Raw genomic sequence first — 14651 nt, forward strand, 5'->3', positions numbered from 1 at the left:
CTGCAACGCGTTAAAAAGTTAACTCGGGTTGTCCAGACTTTTGCCTAACCCTGTATGTTTTACTAATATATTCCATCATCATCGCTAAAAAGTAGTTCTTTCCCATAATTAGTTTCTATAAAGATGTTTCCAAAATATAGTTCACTATTCGACATCAATAACGTATTTTTATACCGAAAAAGCGTGCCAACAAGACGCGTACCTTTTTGCATTCCATTTTTCAGTGTAGAAAGAAGCGATTGAGTTGCTTGTTCCACTTACTCTTAAAAGACACATCTTAGGAATTTTAGTGAATCACTTTAATTTTTGTGCCATGATTCGTGGCATTTTGGTGTTTTATAATTATCAAAGTAAAACTTGTGCTAAAGTAACTGTTGTAGCCTGTAAACATTAACTAGATTAACGTTTTTTTTGTGTTCGATTCGATAACTCAATAACTCATTAGCTAAATACCTCATGTATTCAACAAAAATAACAAATAAACGAATTGTCATTACTCATTAAATTGAGATGAATTAAATCAAGAGAACTACTGATGGTATCACCCAAACATTTTGCATTTCTTCACACATTGATTAAGTGTTTTTATCAGATGAAATATATAAATAAAAATAGAAATTAATAATATGAATATAAAAGTTAGGTTTTAAAAGAGTTTTATTATAGTTCAAATATAATCAACAAACATGGATGTCGGTATCCCGGCAAGAATGTAAGTAAAGCCAACATTTCACTAAATTCCTATTTCTTTTCAGGTTTGCCATATAGTACATAGACAAAAACATTAAATATAGACCGACAGCTGTGCTGCGGTTACCATAGGTTCTGGCGCACACTGCTGGCAGCGCCATGTAGTTACGGCCTGCGCTCTACGTAACTACACGGTGCTCCCAGCGGTGTGCACCAGAACCTATGACAACCATAGCAACCACTGCACGGCTGACAGTCTAGGCCTATATAATTATTTTTGTCTATGGTACCAAGCTTGGAAAAACGTAATCATAAAAGACTATTGTAACAGGATAGGTAAAATGTATATTTTGTAGGTTGGTTTCATCTAACACAATGTAAAGTTTTGTACTGGTGTACACCTGACGAAAATGTCCAAATAACACAGTAACATATCATTAATGTTTCGGTATTATCATCATGATGTAAAAAAAGGTTGTCGTAATACAACTTATGTTGATGAAAGGCTCAATTTAGTACCTAAAAACGGTGCATTAATCTTCAATCGAGTCTCTGATCGTATAAAGTCCTGAGTGTGGTGAATGATAGGTGACGACTCAGCATCACAAAGTTTGTTAATTGCTGAAGCCAATGACTGGTGCTGAGTCTCAGTTTCGGTTTTGCTGATTCACATTCCCATTGGAAGGATTACATGAGGGAATTGATTATAATCTAGTTAACGTAATAGTATGTTTAAAATCATTAAAAGACCATCTTTCACTAATTAGTGCCTTAGTGTTACAATTGTGAACTCTTACGTTCTCCAATATGTATGTATGTTAGACTAGTTTTGTAATAATTTATTTTTGTAAAAAAATACAACCGACTTCAAACGCTCTAAAAAGAATGAAATAATTTCAATAAAGTAAACTTTTGTATTAGGCAAGCTCACGTATTTTAAGTCGGCGCGACTCTATGATGATTTTTGATACAAAATTGAAAGAGGGTGTCCATATTGCAGGTGACTATCTATAACTAAAGGTGTTAATCTGCATGTCTTTTTCATAGTTATGCGTTAAGTGTTATTTTATTACCGTAATCAGAGATCGGCATTATAGTGGTATTAACGAGTATCTTTAAAAAGATTATAACGCATTTAAATGTTTCTAACTTGGAAAAGTAACGTTTTAATACTAAACTAGCTTCTTTTCCTTATCATAATATCAAACTAAATTATTTTCCTATTCGTATAGAACATTTGTGTGTGTTATTTTCATAATGCATTTATTCTGAAGTAAACATAAAATACAAGAAAACATTTCCTTTAATATATAAACAAAAAAAGTTCAGTATGTTTTATATATATTTATGTTATCCAGCTACAATTTATTGATTTTCAAAATACACACACAATATTTAATTTCAATCATATTTGCGGTTTGAGCTGCGCCGACTTGAAATACGTGAGCTTGCCTAATACAAAAGTTTACTTTATTGAAATTATTTCATTCTTTTTAGAGCGTTTGAAGTCGGTTGTATTTTTTTACAAAAATAAATTATTTCATGATTTTTAGTGACTGTATATTTTTTTATATATTAATTACTTGAGGATTTTTGATAAGCAAAACTGTTTGACACAATCAAAATTTCCACAGAACAATCATTATTTTAAGAGTCACCTGTTCAGGTTACATAATCAATGGGTATGAAAATAAACATGTTTAGATATTCCTTAAGAAAGAAAGAGTTGTCCATTACATTAGGCTTAGTGAAAAACTAATTATCTTTTCTAGATACATTGAAATGTCAGACATCATTGTTTCCTGCAATCGGTGTACTTCTACATTATAAAAAGAAATACAGTAACGTCTCAAGCCTTTTGGAACAATATGAAAGTTATTCCTCAGCTACCAGCACTAAAAAATCTCTCAAAAGTGGAAAATTGGTCGTTAACACGTATAGTACCTTTGGAAAATATTATATGAAAGATTGGTTCAGCTTAAAGTGGTGTAAGTCATGTAGGGGGTTTTGTTTGCTCAAGATATAGCCTAGTCGAAATTGCAAATCATCTTCCTCTAGGACTTTCCGAAGCAGGCATAATAGTATTGATATGTTATAGTAACTGGGTAGAGAATATTAATAAACATTCTACATCTGCAAATGAAATATTATGTATATGAAAGATCGGTTCAGCTAAAAGTGGTGCAAGCCATGTAGGTGTTTTTGTTTGATCAAATCAAATCAAATCAAAATCTGCTTTATTTCCAAAAATGTTTACAATATATACATATACAAAATACGAACAATAGTCCCGCATAGGCCGTAAAAGACCTGTGCGCGGGACGAGCTCTATTACAAATTAGAAATATTCTTAAAAATTAAAACTAAATTAATCAAAATACTATTTACAACTAAGCTATGAGACAGCTACAGGAACAGTTAATGCTAAATAAAAGGTAGTCGAGTGAATGGAGTTGCAGTTACTGATATATGTACGCTAAATATTGTTTGGTGTACTTGTGTATAATTATTTTAGGTCATGTATACTGAACCGATAAGTGTCTCAGACTGATCGAGCCCAATATCCGACAGCCAACTGCTTACCGAACGTTTATAAACTGGAAGAGATACCTGTAGATCTCTAATCTCTGATGGTATATTCCTATACAAAAAATTCGCAATATAAAAAGCATTAGTAAGGTTTGCAGACTTGAAAACTCGGGGTACCTGCATACCTACATTTACAGCTCCTCTGGTGGAATAGTTATGTGTGATTGGCGTCACTATCAAATCTTGATTAGAGTAGGTATATGCAAGTAAAGTTTTGATAAAAAGTTGACGCACCGAAAGTAATTGAGTGTTTTTGAATAATACATTTGTAGGGAAACGCCTGTTGAATTGAAAAGCTATTTTAATAATTAGTTTTTGTATGACAAACACAGGCTTTAAAATATTGCTACTAGCTCCTCCCCATACTATAATTCCATATTGAAGTACTGATTGGACAAATGCATAGTATAACTTTTTTATTTCATTAATGTTAAGAATTTCGCGAACGTTTCTAAAAACATAAATTAATTTCCTAAGTTTTGTCTTTAAATATTCAATATGGGGTTCCCATCTTAACCTACTATCCAATATCACTCCCAAGTACTTGTAATGATCTACTCTCTCTAAATGTAAACAACCACAGGTAGAGACACCTGGATCTCCACAAACATGCATCACAAGTCTGAGGTTGGTGGGAGGCTCACTACTTTGTCTGAGGAAAATTGGCATATATTTTGTTTTTAAAACATTCATTGATAATACATTTTGGGAGAACCATTTTTGAATAAGGAACATATCTGTTTGTGCTACATTGAATGTTTGGTCCCAAGTATTACCTTTGAATATAACTGCAGTGTCGTCGGCAAATAAAAAAGAGCTGATCAAGATATAGCCTAGTCGAAATTGCAAATCATCTTCCTCTAGGACTTTCCGAAGCAGGCACAATAGTATTGATATGATATAGTAACTGGGTAGAGAATATCAATAAACATTCCACATCTGCAAATGTATGTTTAGTAATTAAAATATTTAACACTTTTAAGACAATTGACGATTATGTACTGTCACACTTCTTAGGTCGTGTAAGGAATAATTGCATTTAATTTATATTTAGACCTGTTTTACGAATGCTTTGGTTTTCACAATACACCTTTATTTGCCAATATCATACAGCTATTCACTGAAACATATATGTTTTTGTAAGTCAGAATATTCAATACTAAAAACAGAATTACTGTATACACAAATCAGGTCAAACGTTAAAATATATTTTTTATAGTAACCAAAACAAAATGCATTTTTCTCAATGTAATTCATTTAGGCTCCATGGCAAGAAATAGTTTATTGATCAATATGAAGCAACTGTTTCATGAAGAATTGTCTGTAGCTTCATTTAAATGGTTTCAACTAACAGCTGTAGGAATGTTATTATTATTTATTGCCTTCTCTGCACAAATGTAAACAAAATAAATGTTGAATATTTAAGGTTTTCAGAATTTTTCACCGAAACAAATATTATACTTAAACATAATATATAAGGTACCAAATAGAAACTCTCCTGGTTATTTTGGTGGTGGAACCACACTGATCGGTAAAAGAATCACAGAGAAATTGGTGAACATACATAGAAAAAAAAACATCGCCACAAATAAATTGAGAACCTCCTCCTTTTGTTGGTAGTGGGGAAGTCGGTTAAAAAAAGGATTTAGTTAAAAAAATATTTATTTAATAATAATACTTAGCTTCTTATGGTATAATAATAACAGATTCCTGTAATTTCGTCTTTCATTGTACCTATACAATACCTCTCTGATGTTTAAGTAATAAACTAGTATTAAAAAAAATAGAATCCAATCCCAAAATAATACATAGTTGAAATAATCTGTAAACACCAGTTTTTATTTTTAACAACAATAAAAGGAGGCAAACATTTTTTCTTGTGGTTTAAATATAGAGTGATATCTTTTATTTCAATAATTAAAGTATCTTTTGTAAACATCCATACATATAATTACATTTTTTTTTTTTTAAGTTCCATTGCAAGAGGCATTGTTTGTGAATCTTAATCTCCGGGCTGCAACATATTTCAGTCTTGGTGTATTTGTTGGAATGCTCGATTTCACTAAATATACAGTATTCGTGGATGATTAACTAGTTAATGCATATGTTTGTTGCAATCTTACTGTTCTTTTTACATGTACTGTATGTGTAAATAACTATTTTCTTTTTAACATGATATTACTATTGAAGCCCTTAGATAAATGAACCGTGAAAGAGTGTGAGAAGGTGTGAATGTGCGGTAATGTATTTCCTTGTGAGTACAATGTAGCACTTTGCTCTAGGGAGAGATTTCCTTTGATGGCTTTCAACACTCAATATGTCTATGTTCTCACTCTTTGTTGGCAACAGATTTTGCAAAAAGGTCATATGTAAAGCATACACGTTATTAACGTATCATATGTACGAATAATGCTTTTAATAACTGTAAAGTTTTTTGAATTTTTATATTTATTCAATGATAACTCGTTTTATAAGATTTTTAAGTCGATCCTCCATTTAGTTTTTGCACATTGTACTTTTTTGCATATTTTAGAAATGTTTACGCACGAGCCACAGGCTAGTGTGGAAAGTTTATAGAGTGCAGCAAAGACAGATTGCACTCGCATTACACATTATATTTTTCCTACAGTTACTATTAAGCATAGAATAAATAGTATTTCAAACACTATACAACAAGTTATAGTTTAGGTTAAATCAAAGCGTTGAACGAAATGGGAAACACTCCACTATAGTCCTCGCCATCCTAAGTTGAGGCAGCCCAAGGCCGCACGGCGTAATATCTAGTGCGGCCTTTGGCTGCCTCAACTTAGGATGGCGAGGACTATAATTGATCGTAGTCGTTTCTTTAAGGGTTGCCAACTTATTTTCAAGCGTACGCGTATTGCGTGCCTGAAATAAATGCATACATTTTCATGTTGTTTCGTTGGAATAGTGGAGTGTGGCGAAAAGAAATTAGTGCGGCAAAAGTAAGTATGTAAATGCAGCATGCAGCAATTAGCTACTTTGCATGTTATAATCAGTAAAAACAAGCCCGCTTTGTCAGGTAACTGTAGGAAAAGATAGTATTTATACTTATATTGTTGGTAGCTTATAATATAAAAATCAGTAACCATGAATTGTGTAACTATGGCAGGTAACAGGTTAACTGTTATACTTAAACGGGTTTTTTTTAGAGAATTTCATTTTCTTATAATAGATATTTATGACCATGAGGTGTCAGACCCAAAGTCATATCTCACTCTGACAGCGTCCAATGTTACAGTCACTTTGTGGCTTAATACGACATAAATTTACTTTCTTGACGTAGGCTATACTTAGCCTACGTCATTCTGAAGTATTATATTTCCAGTCAAGATTAGCAGAAAAAAAATGTAAAATTCCTACAATATAATGTGGTTAATCACTGTTTTGATTTATGGATGGTAATTTTTCCCATTACTTAAAAAAAATTAATAAGATAAAAAGCTTACATATTATATTACATAATACTACATATTATACAAACTGGGTAGCTGAGTGGTTATAGTACCCTGCTAATAATGACATCCATCCTGAGAAAAGTCAGTAGCTTTTTGATGGTTCGAAACCGGACCCAGCTTTTCCTGATCATTGGGCTAATAAATTATCCTGACTGATGCACCTGCTGATCTTAGTCAAAAACAAAGCTACAAACATCATCTCACAACATTTTACACTTAAACTTCACTCGTATTTGGGTTAAAATACGCACCCAGGTGGCATCCCCTTCTAAAAAAATTGATAATTGATTGAATTGATAGTTGATATAAAATTAGCATTGGGTGGTAACAACCCATAACTAATTTATCTTGCGTATTTCATAATTCACGCACTATAAATAGTCATGTTTCATAATCTTATTCCTAGTTTAACCAATAAACACTAATCAAATAAACTTTACCTTTTATTTAATCATTTTGATTTTTTTTTCACAACTTTACTCTTACATTCCTGGAGGTAAATACTAAATACCCAAAGCTTCCATTCTGTCACCAAACAAATGTTAAAGTGACTGACCTCAACAGTTCCGTCAATAAGAAGACTGATGAAATTGCCACTGATGTTTATTTGAAACTTCCCGTTGTGAATTATATAACTTGAATCAGGAAGTGCTTCCATAATTTAAAGCTTCTTTATTTTACAAAACAAATAGCAGATGAATGGTTAGCATGTTGTCAATAGCTCTACGAAATATTACAATAATTATATATATATTTACCAATGTAAATTATTATGATTTCTCAGCATACAAAGCTGATCGAAAAAGATAATTGGTAAAAAAATATTGGTTGATAACCAATTCAACAAAATTTTATATATAACGTTTGTTAAGTGAACTTTTGAAGTCTTAAAAATTTTCATCTCTTAAATTTATGTTTGTAATTCCGCAGGACAATTTGAGATTTAGGAATGAAGTGTTTCTATATAATATTACTATGTTTTCGCATGCGCTTTAAAAACGGAATAAAAGGGAAATTTGTCACTATTCAAGTATTCTGTCTATGCTGATAAAAGGAGGTATTTAAATGTCTCCTCAATAAGGAAGGACAAAAGAAAGCGTTTCTAGAATACAAATCGGCTGCTGGAAGGCAATCACATGCTAATACAAAGCCTGGCCGATGTTCACCGGAATCTTCTGTGGAATATCTCTGCCCAATCTCTTATAACTTGAGAAGATCAATTATTTAACTGTGAATAACAGTGGGGCTGTAGTAATAGTTCATAATACTCGTACTTTCAATATGATTATTTGTAACGAGTATATTTAAGGAGAGGGACTCGTTATAATAACGCACCAAGATATTTCAGTGTAGTAATCACGTAATAACTACTTATAATCAAATGTCTTAGTACCAGTATTTAAAACGTATGGTCGAAGAGCAGTTACAAAATATGACATTTTAAATAACGAGTTTCATTTCTGTACTTAAACTTAAGCATATGTTTATAAGTTAAAATCTGCTTAATATCATACACACATACACACACACACGCACACACACACACACACACACACACACACACACACCAGAAAACATGGTTGAAATACCAAAACGATTTTACAACTGTCATTTGTATACTTTTTCTCTCAGTTACAAAACACTTACATACTTAATACAAATTTAAGCTATTTGAACGATTTGTTAAATAGTTATAGAAGTTGGTAAACTGAGTCCAACTGAGTTTGTAAGTCCCTCACAAATTACCAAGGATCGTGGTCAGTGAGGTTAGCTGAAGTTTCTCAGGCTGTCAAGGATAGCCTCAAATTCGACTTGCTATCGAAGTCATTGATACAGATACCAACCATTTTTTAGTGTTTGAACCTATGTTGTCTATTACTAAAAGAACACTTCATATACAAACCTAAATACGTACATGAGTACGTATTAAAGTGTGTAAATACTATTTAGTTGAACACTGAACGATTAGTTAAACTCTGAAGTTTACACTAATTGTTCAGTGTCCAACTAAAATATTATTCACATTTTAATGGTCTCGTACTTTATCAAAATCCATTCTCATGTCGCAAAAATAGCATAAATTAAAAATTTGTAAATAAAATTATTTAATTATTTAATAATCATTTTTCGAGTCAGTCGTTCTATATTTTTTATTCAATTGAAGCAAAACCACTAAGTCATAAAGGTTTGCGACGGCTAAATTAGCTCAAATACTTTACATACATCATGCTGGACAGAAAGAGCTTAAGAAATGAGTTATAGTGCTAATCAAATCCTTCGTGACTACTTTGAATTTCGTTTCTAATGAATGTAATAATTCATATGCTAATTACAATTCCTACGGTGCTTATAAACAGAGTTAGTCATGATAGTTGTAAATACTTGGTAATTGTTTAGGGTTATGAAACACAAACGTTCATGCAGCAACATGTAGAACGAAATGTATCTACAATTTTAATGTATCTGCAGTTTATTAATTGTAGCCAATATTGAAAAATTTACAAGATAATTGCTATTGAACTTTACAATAAAAGCTAGAAACTGTTTTTTTTTTCAGTAGTACTGCAGATAAATACTATAACATAAAAACACAAAAGGGCTTATTTAATTCGAGTGCAGGGCCGAGTGCCAAATGCCTAAACACTTTGACGAGGGTCATTTTACAGCTTGAGGCTTGGTGGTGCGAGTGCCGTGCCATCAATGACCAGTGCGACGGGTATGGGGGTGGAAAGATTGGCCGGGGGGGGGGCAGGATGAGCAAAACTTGTTTGAAAGATAAAATGAAACTATTATAACCTAACCTAATTTAAACAAACTTGCTGATTATGAAAAGATTGAATGAAGGTTTACTAATCGAATCGATATTTTCAATCGATACTAGGGTAGCCATGTTAAGAAACTGTACTCGGTCTCCCTGAACCATTCTTACGCTTTGGGGAGTCAAAAGGCACTCGGGCCTACCTGACAGTTTTGACAGTTTAAGACTTCCAGGCAAAAAATAGAACGACACTCGCACCGTTTCCCTTTCAATTCAGTCCAATTTGAACCATACAACCAAAAGAGAGTCTGTAGTAAGTGTTTATTCTTGCCATTTTTAATTTATTGTATTTCGTTATTTCCTTGCCTAAGGCAAGACCAATAATTGTTGGATAACATTGTCTGAAAGTCATGTTATCGTATACAAAAATAAAGCTACTTATTTTATTTGATAAAATTCATAGTTGAACTTCCTATGATTATGAACTACAGTTATTGTTACACCACGTCACCCACAGACACAGGATGATGTATCAAAGCTATTGACATGAGCATACCCATTAGGTAAGCCTCTAACGATAATTAGCTAAGGTAATAAGGGCTATGTCTAGAGACAACAAACTAATTAGCTTTCCTCCTACCCTCATGAGGTTTGGATAGTTTGGACCACCAATGTATGCAGTTTTATCTGCTGTAAATTGTAGTTATTGGTCGTGAAAATACATCCAAAATTTAAACAAAGGATGTGTTATTGTCGATGTTTATGTAATTTTTTTTTACTTACCAATACAAGCCTGGAATTTCGCTTGCGTCACCTGTATATTTTTTATAGTTCTTGAAATTATTATAAGCAAATCTTAAATATATATATAAACATTTCCATTCTGTTTAGAGACATTTAAAACATGTTTGACGACTTTTGAAGTATTGAAAAGCACAGTTGATGACCGAAATTACAAACATAACTTTCTACTTCATTCCATTGTTATGTTTCTAATGACTTCCCTTTTTAAATTTCTTTATGCAATTGTATAACCTATTTAATATGCTTAAAAAAATAATAGTGTTTTAACACTGATGAACTAAGAGAGATCACAGTATAAAATATAATTTTTCAAATAAATATTAAAGTATTAAATGCGTGTCAGTTACTGTATGTTTGTTGCATACATTTAGTCCATTTAAGAAATGTTAATAATTTCGTATATATTGTATTCAACATTTAACTTTCATGATACTCAATGTGTGACAGAAAACACGCTCGACGCGTCATTTAATCAAGATGATTATTCCAAGCCAGTGAACCTAGATACAGTAGAGTGAGCCTACCTTTGTGTACAAAGGTCATTGAGCACATTACACCCACGCCTAATGCAATCAAAGTATTTACCAATGTCAAACAATGTTAACAAACATTTATTTATTCAGCTCACTAATCTTAAGCAACCAGTAGAACTTGTGTGATGGTGCCATTTTTTAACAGCCTGAGTAGAGATGTAGGGTCAAACATCGTCTTCAAAGTGAAGCATCGACAAAGGATACAGATGACACATAGGTCTACTAGTGAGTACTACGACTATCCTCAGTACTATCCTGATAATTAGACCAATTCGTAAATTACAAGGAAAAAATGTGGTTCGGATTCCACTATAAACTGTAGGTCCTTTAGTTGCCATTAGCTGTATGGGCTATTAATTAACAGCTGTGTCTAAGGAACATGTCGGCCTTAGTCACTAACAAGACTACAAGATCGCTCCACTCATCATACACTCATCCTTCACTCATATTTGGGTTAAAATACGCACATAGTGGCGTCCCCATCTTAAATAATTGATAATTGATAATTGATAATAACTGACATGTGTATTTGTCGAGGTCGGTTGACGTAGGAAGGTTGGAGAGAGTGTTAAAAGCAAGGGGTTGGCTAACTTATGCCATTGTTATAAACAACCAATGTGTTGTCCAGTTTGGCGTATTGGTCAGTCAACATGTGGAGGGAGGACTGACTACGTGGGACTTACTATTCGACAGAGTTGAAGTGTGGCATCCAACATATGTGACAGTTTCAAACTACCCTGCTTTAAACTTATCTTACGTTGGCAAGCTTGGCGGATGTCACGAGTATAGAGATGAGACCTTCAAAAAACATAATGAAATTAAAAATGACCGTGGACTTAAACTGACGTATTGTAAGTAGTGTATGATTAATGTGTAGTTTATATGTAGTTTATACATTGATTGAGAGTAAATCTGTGTATTAATAATAGAACATTCTTTCACAAAGCATTTTTTTTGTGTGGTTGGTGGATTTTTTTAACTTTTCATTTGCCCGTCCATATAGACTAACCGCCCGTGCGTGGATCGTACACAGCAAAGCAAGGAGTGAGCCGGTATAGTACAAAGGTGATCTGTACTGATAAAATGTTTTCGGCAGTGACCAAAATCCGAACCCACGACATCGCTGCCTGGGGCCCGAAGTCCGTGACACTACCGACTGAGCCACCGACTCACTAACTAAGTAAATAAGTGTGTTGTAAAAAGAGAAAGGTACCTACTTATGAAAATTAACTTATAAATTATCCTTCGCTGTTACATAGTACATACCTACTGTTGAAAAGGTTGCCAAACCGATAGCGTGTAGAACATTATAGACATGTTTTTTTTTTATGTATATGCAAAATCTAACTGTATTTATTATATCTTGATATACATAACTGATTGACAAATTTCGATTACAACCAATTTAAATTCCATATTTTAATAAATTTATAAAGAATATAATTCAGCGCAAAAGCTCAAATGAAATTTAATTTCCATTTATATTGCGTTCGTTTCCGGCTTTACTCTTTCAATTAGATTTTCGTAAATAGATTCATCCTCAGTTCGTCAAAACATACTGCTGTGCTCCATTTATGTACAGTAAATATCTCATATGTTTTATAATTTCCTGTAAACTAAAAATGTTCAATTGTAGGATAGTAAGTGGGGTACTCTTTTCTGTAATGCCTTATTCCAATTTCGTATCGCAGTGTTTCAATTGAAAACATTTTTGGATGTAAATGTCTTGTCGTATTGGGTATATTATTATATCTCATCATAGCCATTGTTAGCGTTACAAGAATCAATAAAGGTGCTTAACTATTAATCAACATTATAGACAGTAAAATTTTTAAAATCAGAATGAATATTATTTAAAAAATTAATTGAGGGTCTATCAATCAATAATTAAGATAAAACATTACATTTAAAGACAAAATAAGTTGAAACATTAAAAAACTTAGTAAATTTGTTTATGTATAAAATAACTGGATAAGATAAAATCTTTGACTATCAATAATTTCCTTTAGTTTTCAATAGTCAATGATGAAATGCGATTAAATTAAATAGTTACTAGACTTTTAACTTATTTTATCATACGATAGCCCAATTACTAATTAACTTTATTTATTTATTTATTTTAAAATTTTAAAACGATAATGTCATTTAAAATCGTTAGATGATTAATAGTCGGTAATCTACCATCGAAAACCTCCAAGGCCCCTCACAAGGTTGTTATAAATAGAAACAAACATGTATCATTTTCTTGAAAATCTTAATATTAGCACTTCAGATGGAACTATTAACAAAATTTCCATCTGGTTTCAATTTAAAATCAGAAAGGTGTTTAATGCACATGACAAAATGCCTTTATAAAAAAACAGTACAAGAGTACCATAGTCAGAATATCTATCTATATATATTAATAGGCAAGCATGTTTCTTTAAAACCTTTTTTCTCAGCTCGTGTACATCGCAGGGAATTTCTACACATACTGTTAGAAAAATATTTTCCTGTAAATGTGCAGAGTTCCTTTATAAATCAAAATAGGCTAAAGAATAGGCACAAAAAACGAATTTAAAAATTAAAAAATATATATACATGGGCCCTATAGGTTGCCGTGTTGGTGACAAAATCACAACTAAATATAAACAGAAAATGATAAACAAATTAAAGAAATTTCAATCACATGTTTTATTTGCAACGTGAATAGAGAAAATAAAGAAATCTGTGCATTACATACAAATTACATTAAATTGTTGGTCGAGTTTTCGACCACTGGACGACCTCTAGTAAAAATAAAACTCAATTCTTCCCTTCAAACATATGGGGTAATAACTGTACGAAACTTAAAGTTTCTGATAACTGTAATTTTTAGTTACGTAAAAGTCCTAAAAATTATTCATTTAATAAACCTGTTGCTTAACTTAATACGATAAACACAATCATTAGTGTAACATCAACCATTTTCAAGTACCTGAGTATTTACCGGTGTTCTTCGTCAAGTATTATAATGTCGCAGTAGGCAAGTAGACAGAGAGTTGCAGTCAATGGCCAATAACATGCAAATGTGCGGCACTGTCTCCTTGGAGTTGAACTAAACCCATATTGGATGCGGATAATGCTTCTGAAATGTTAATAGGACTGCAGTGATTTTTTAGAAGCGAAATACCTTTTATGGTTCTTATCGTTTTAATGATGACAAACTTTAAAGTTATTGTTTCTTCATATATTGCCAAACGGCTTAATCATTTTCAAAATAAACTTATCACACACTTTTTTTTTTATTTCTATATTTCGGCATTAGCCTTCTTCAGGAACAAACACAATAACCTAATAGTAATAATAACTTAATTTAAATAGTTATTGTGTTTGTTCCTGAAGAAGGCTAATGCCGAAATATAGAATAAAAAAAAGTGTGTGATAAGTTTATTTTGAAAACTTTAAAGTTAGTAGGCCATAATGTTATCTATATTGTATTAATAATGTCATGCGAACATAAGACTAAAAAACATCGCTCTGCTCTCTTGATTCTGTACTTTTCGTAATAGAGTAAATACTTAGTACAAATGTTATACAATACAAATGTTATAAACGTTTGTAACAACCACACAAGGAAGTTATCCCAGGAATATATTCATTCAAAATGTCGATGAAATGAGGTTATTGTATAGTTAAACTTTCAAAATATAATATATGTAAACTATGTTCTCTTAAATTAATGTTACCTTAAGAGTTTTACTGCACACTGGTCTACACTATTAATTGTCTTATTGTGTCTTTTGTTAGTATTAACATTTAATATATCCCTCGTCATTC

Source organism: Macrosteles quadrilineatus, unplaced genomic scaffold (genome assembly GCF_028750875.1).
Source record: "Macrosteles quadrilineatus isolate MER2022 unplaced genomic scaffold, UCM_ALF_1.0 Scaffold_2__2_contigs__length_208266976, whole genome shotgun sequence".
Classification (NCBI taxonomy): domain Eukaryota; kingdom Metazoa; phylum Arthropoda; class Insecta; order Hemiptera; family Cicadellidae; genus Macrosteles; species Macrosteles quadrilineatus.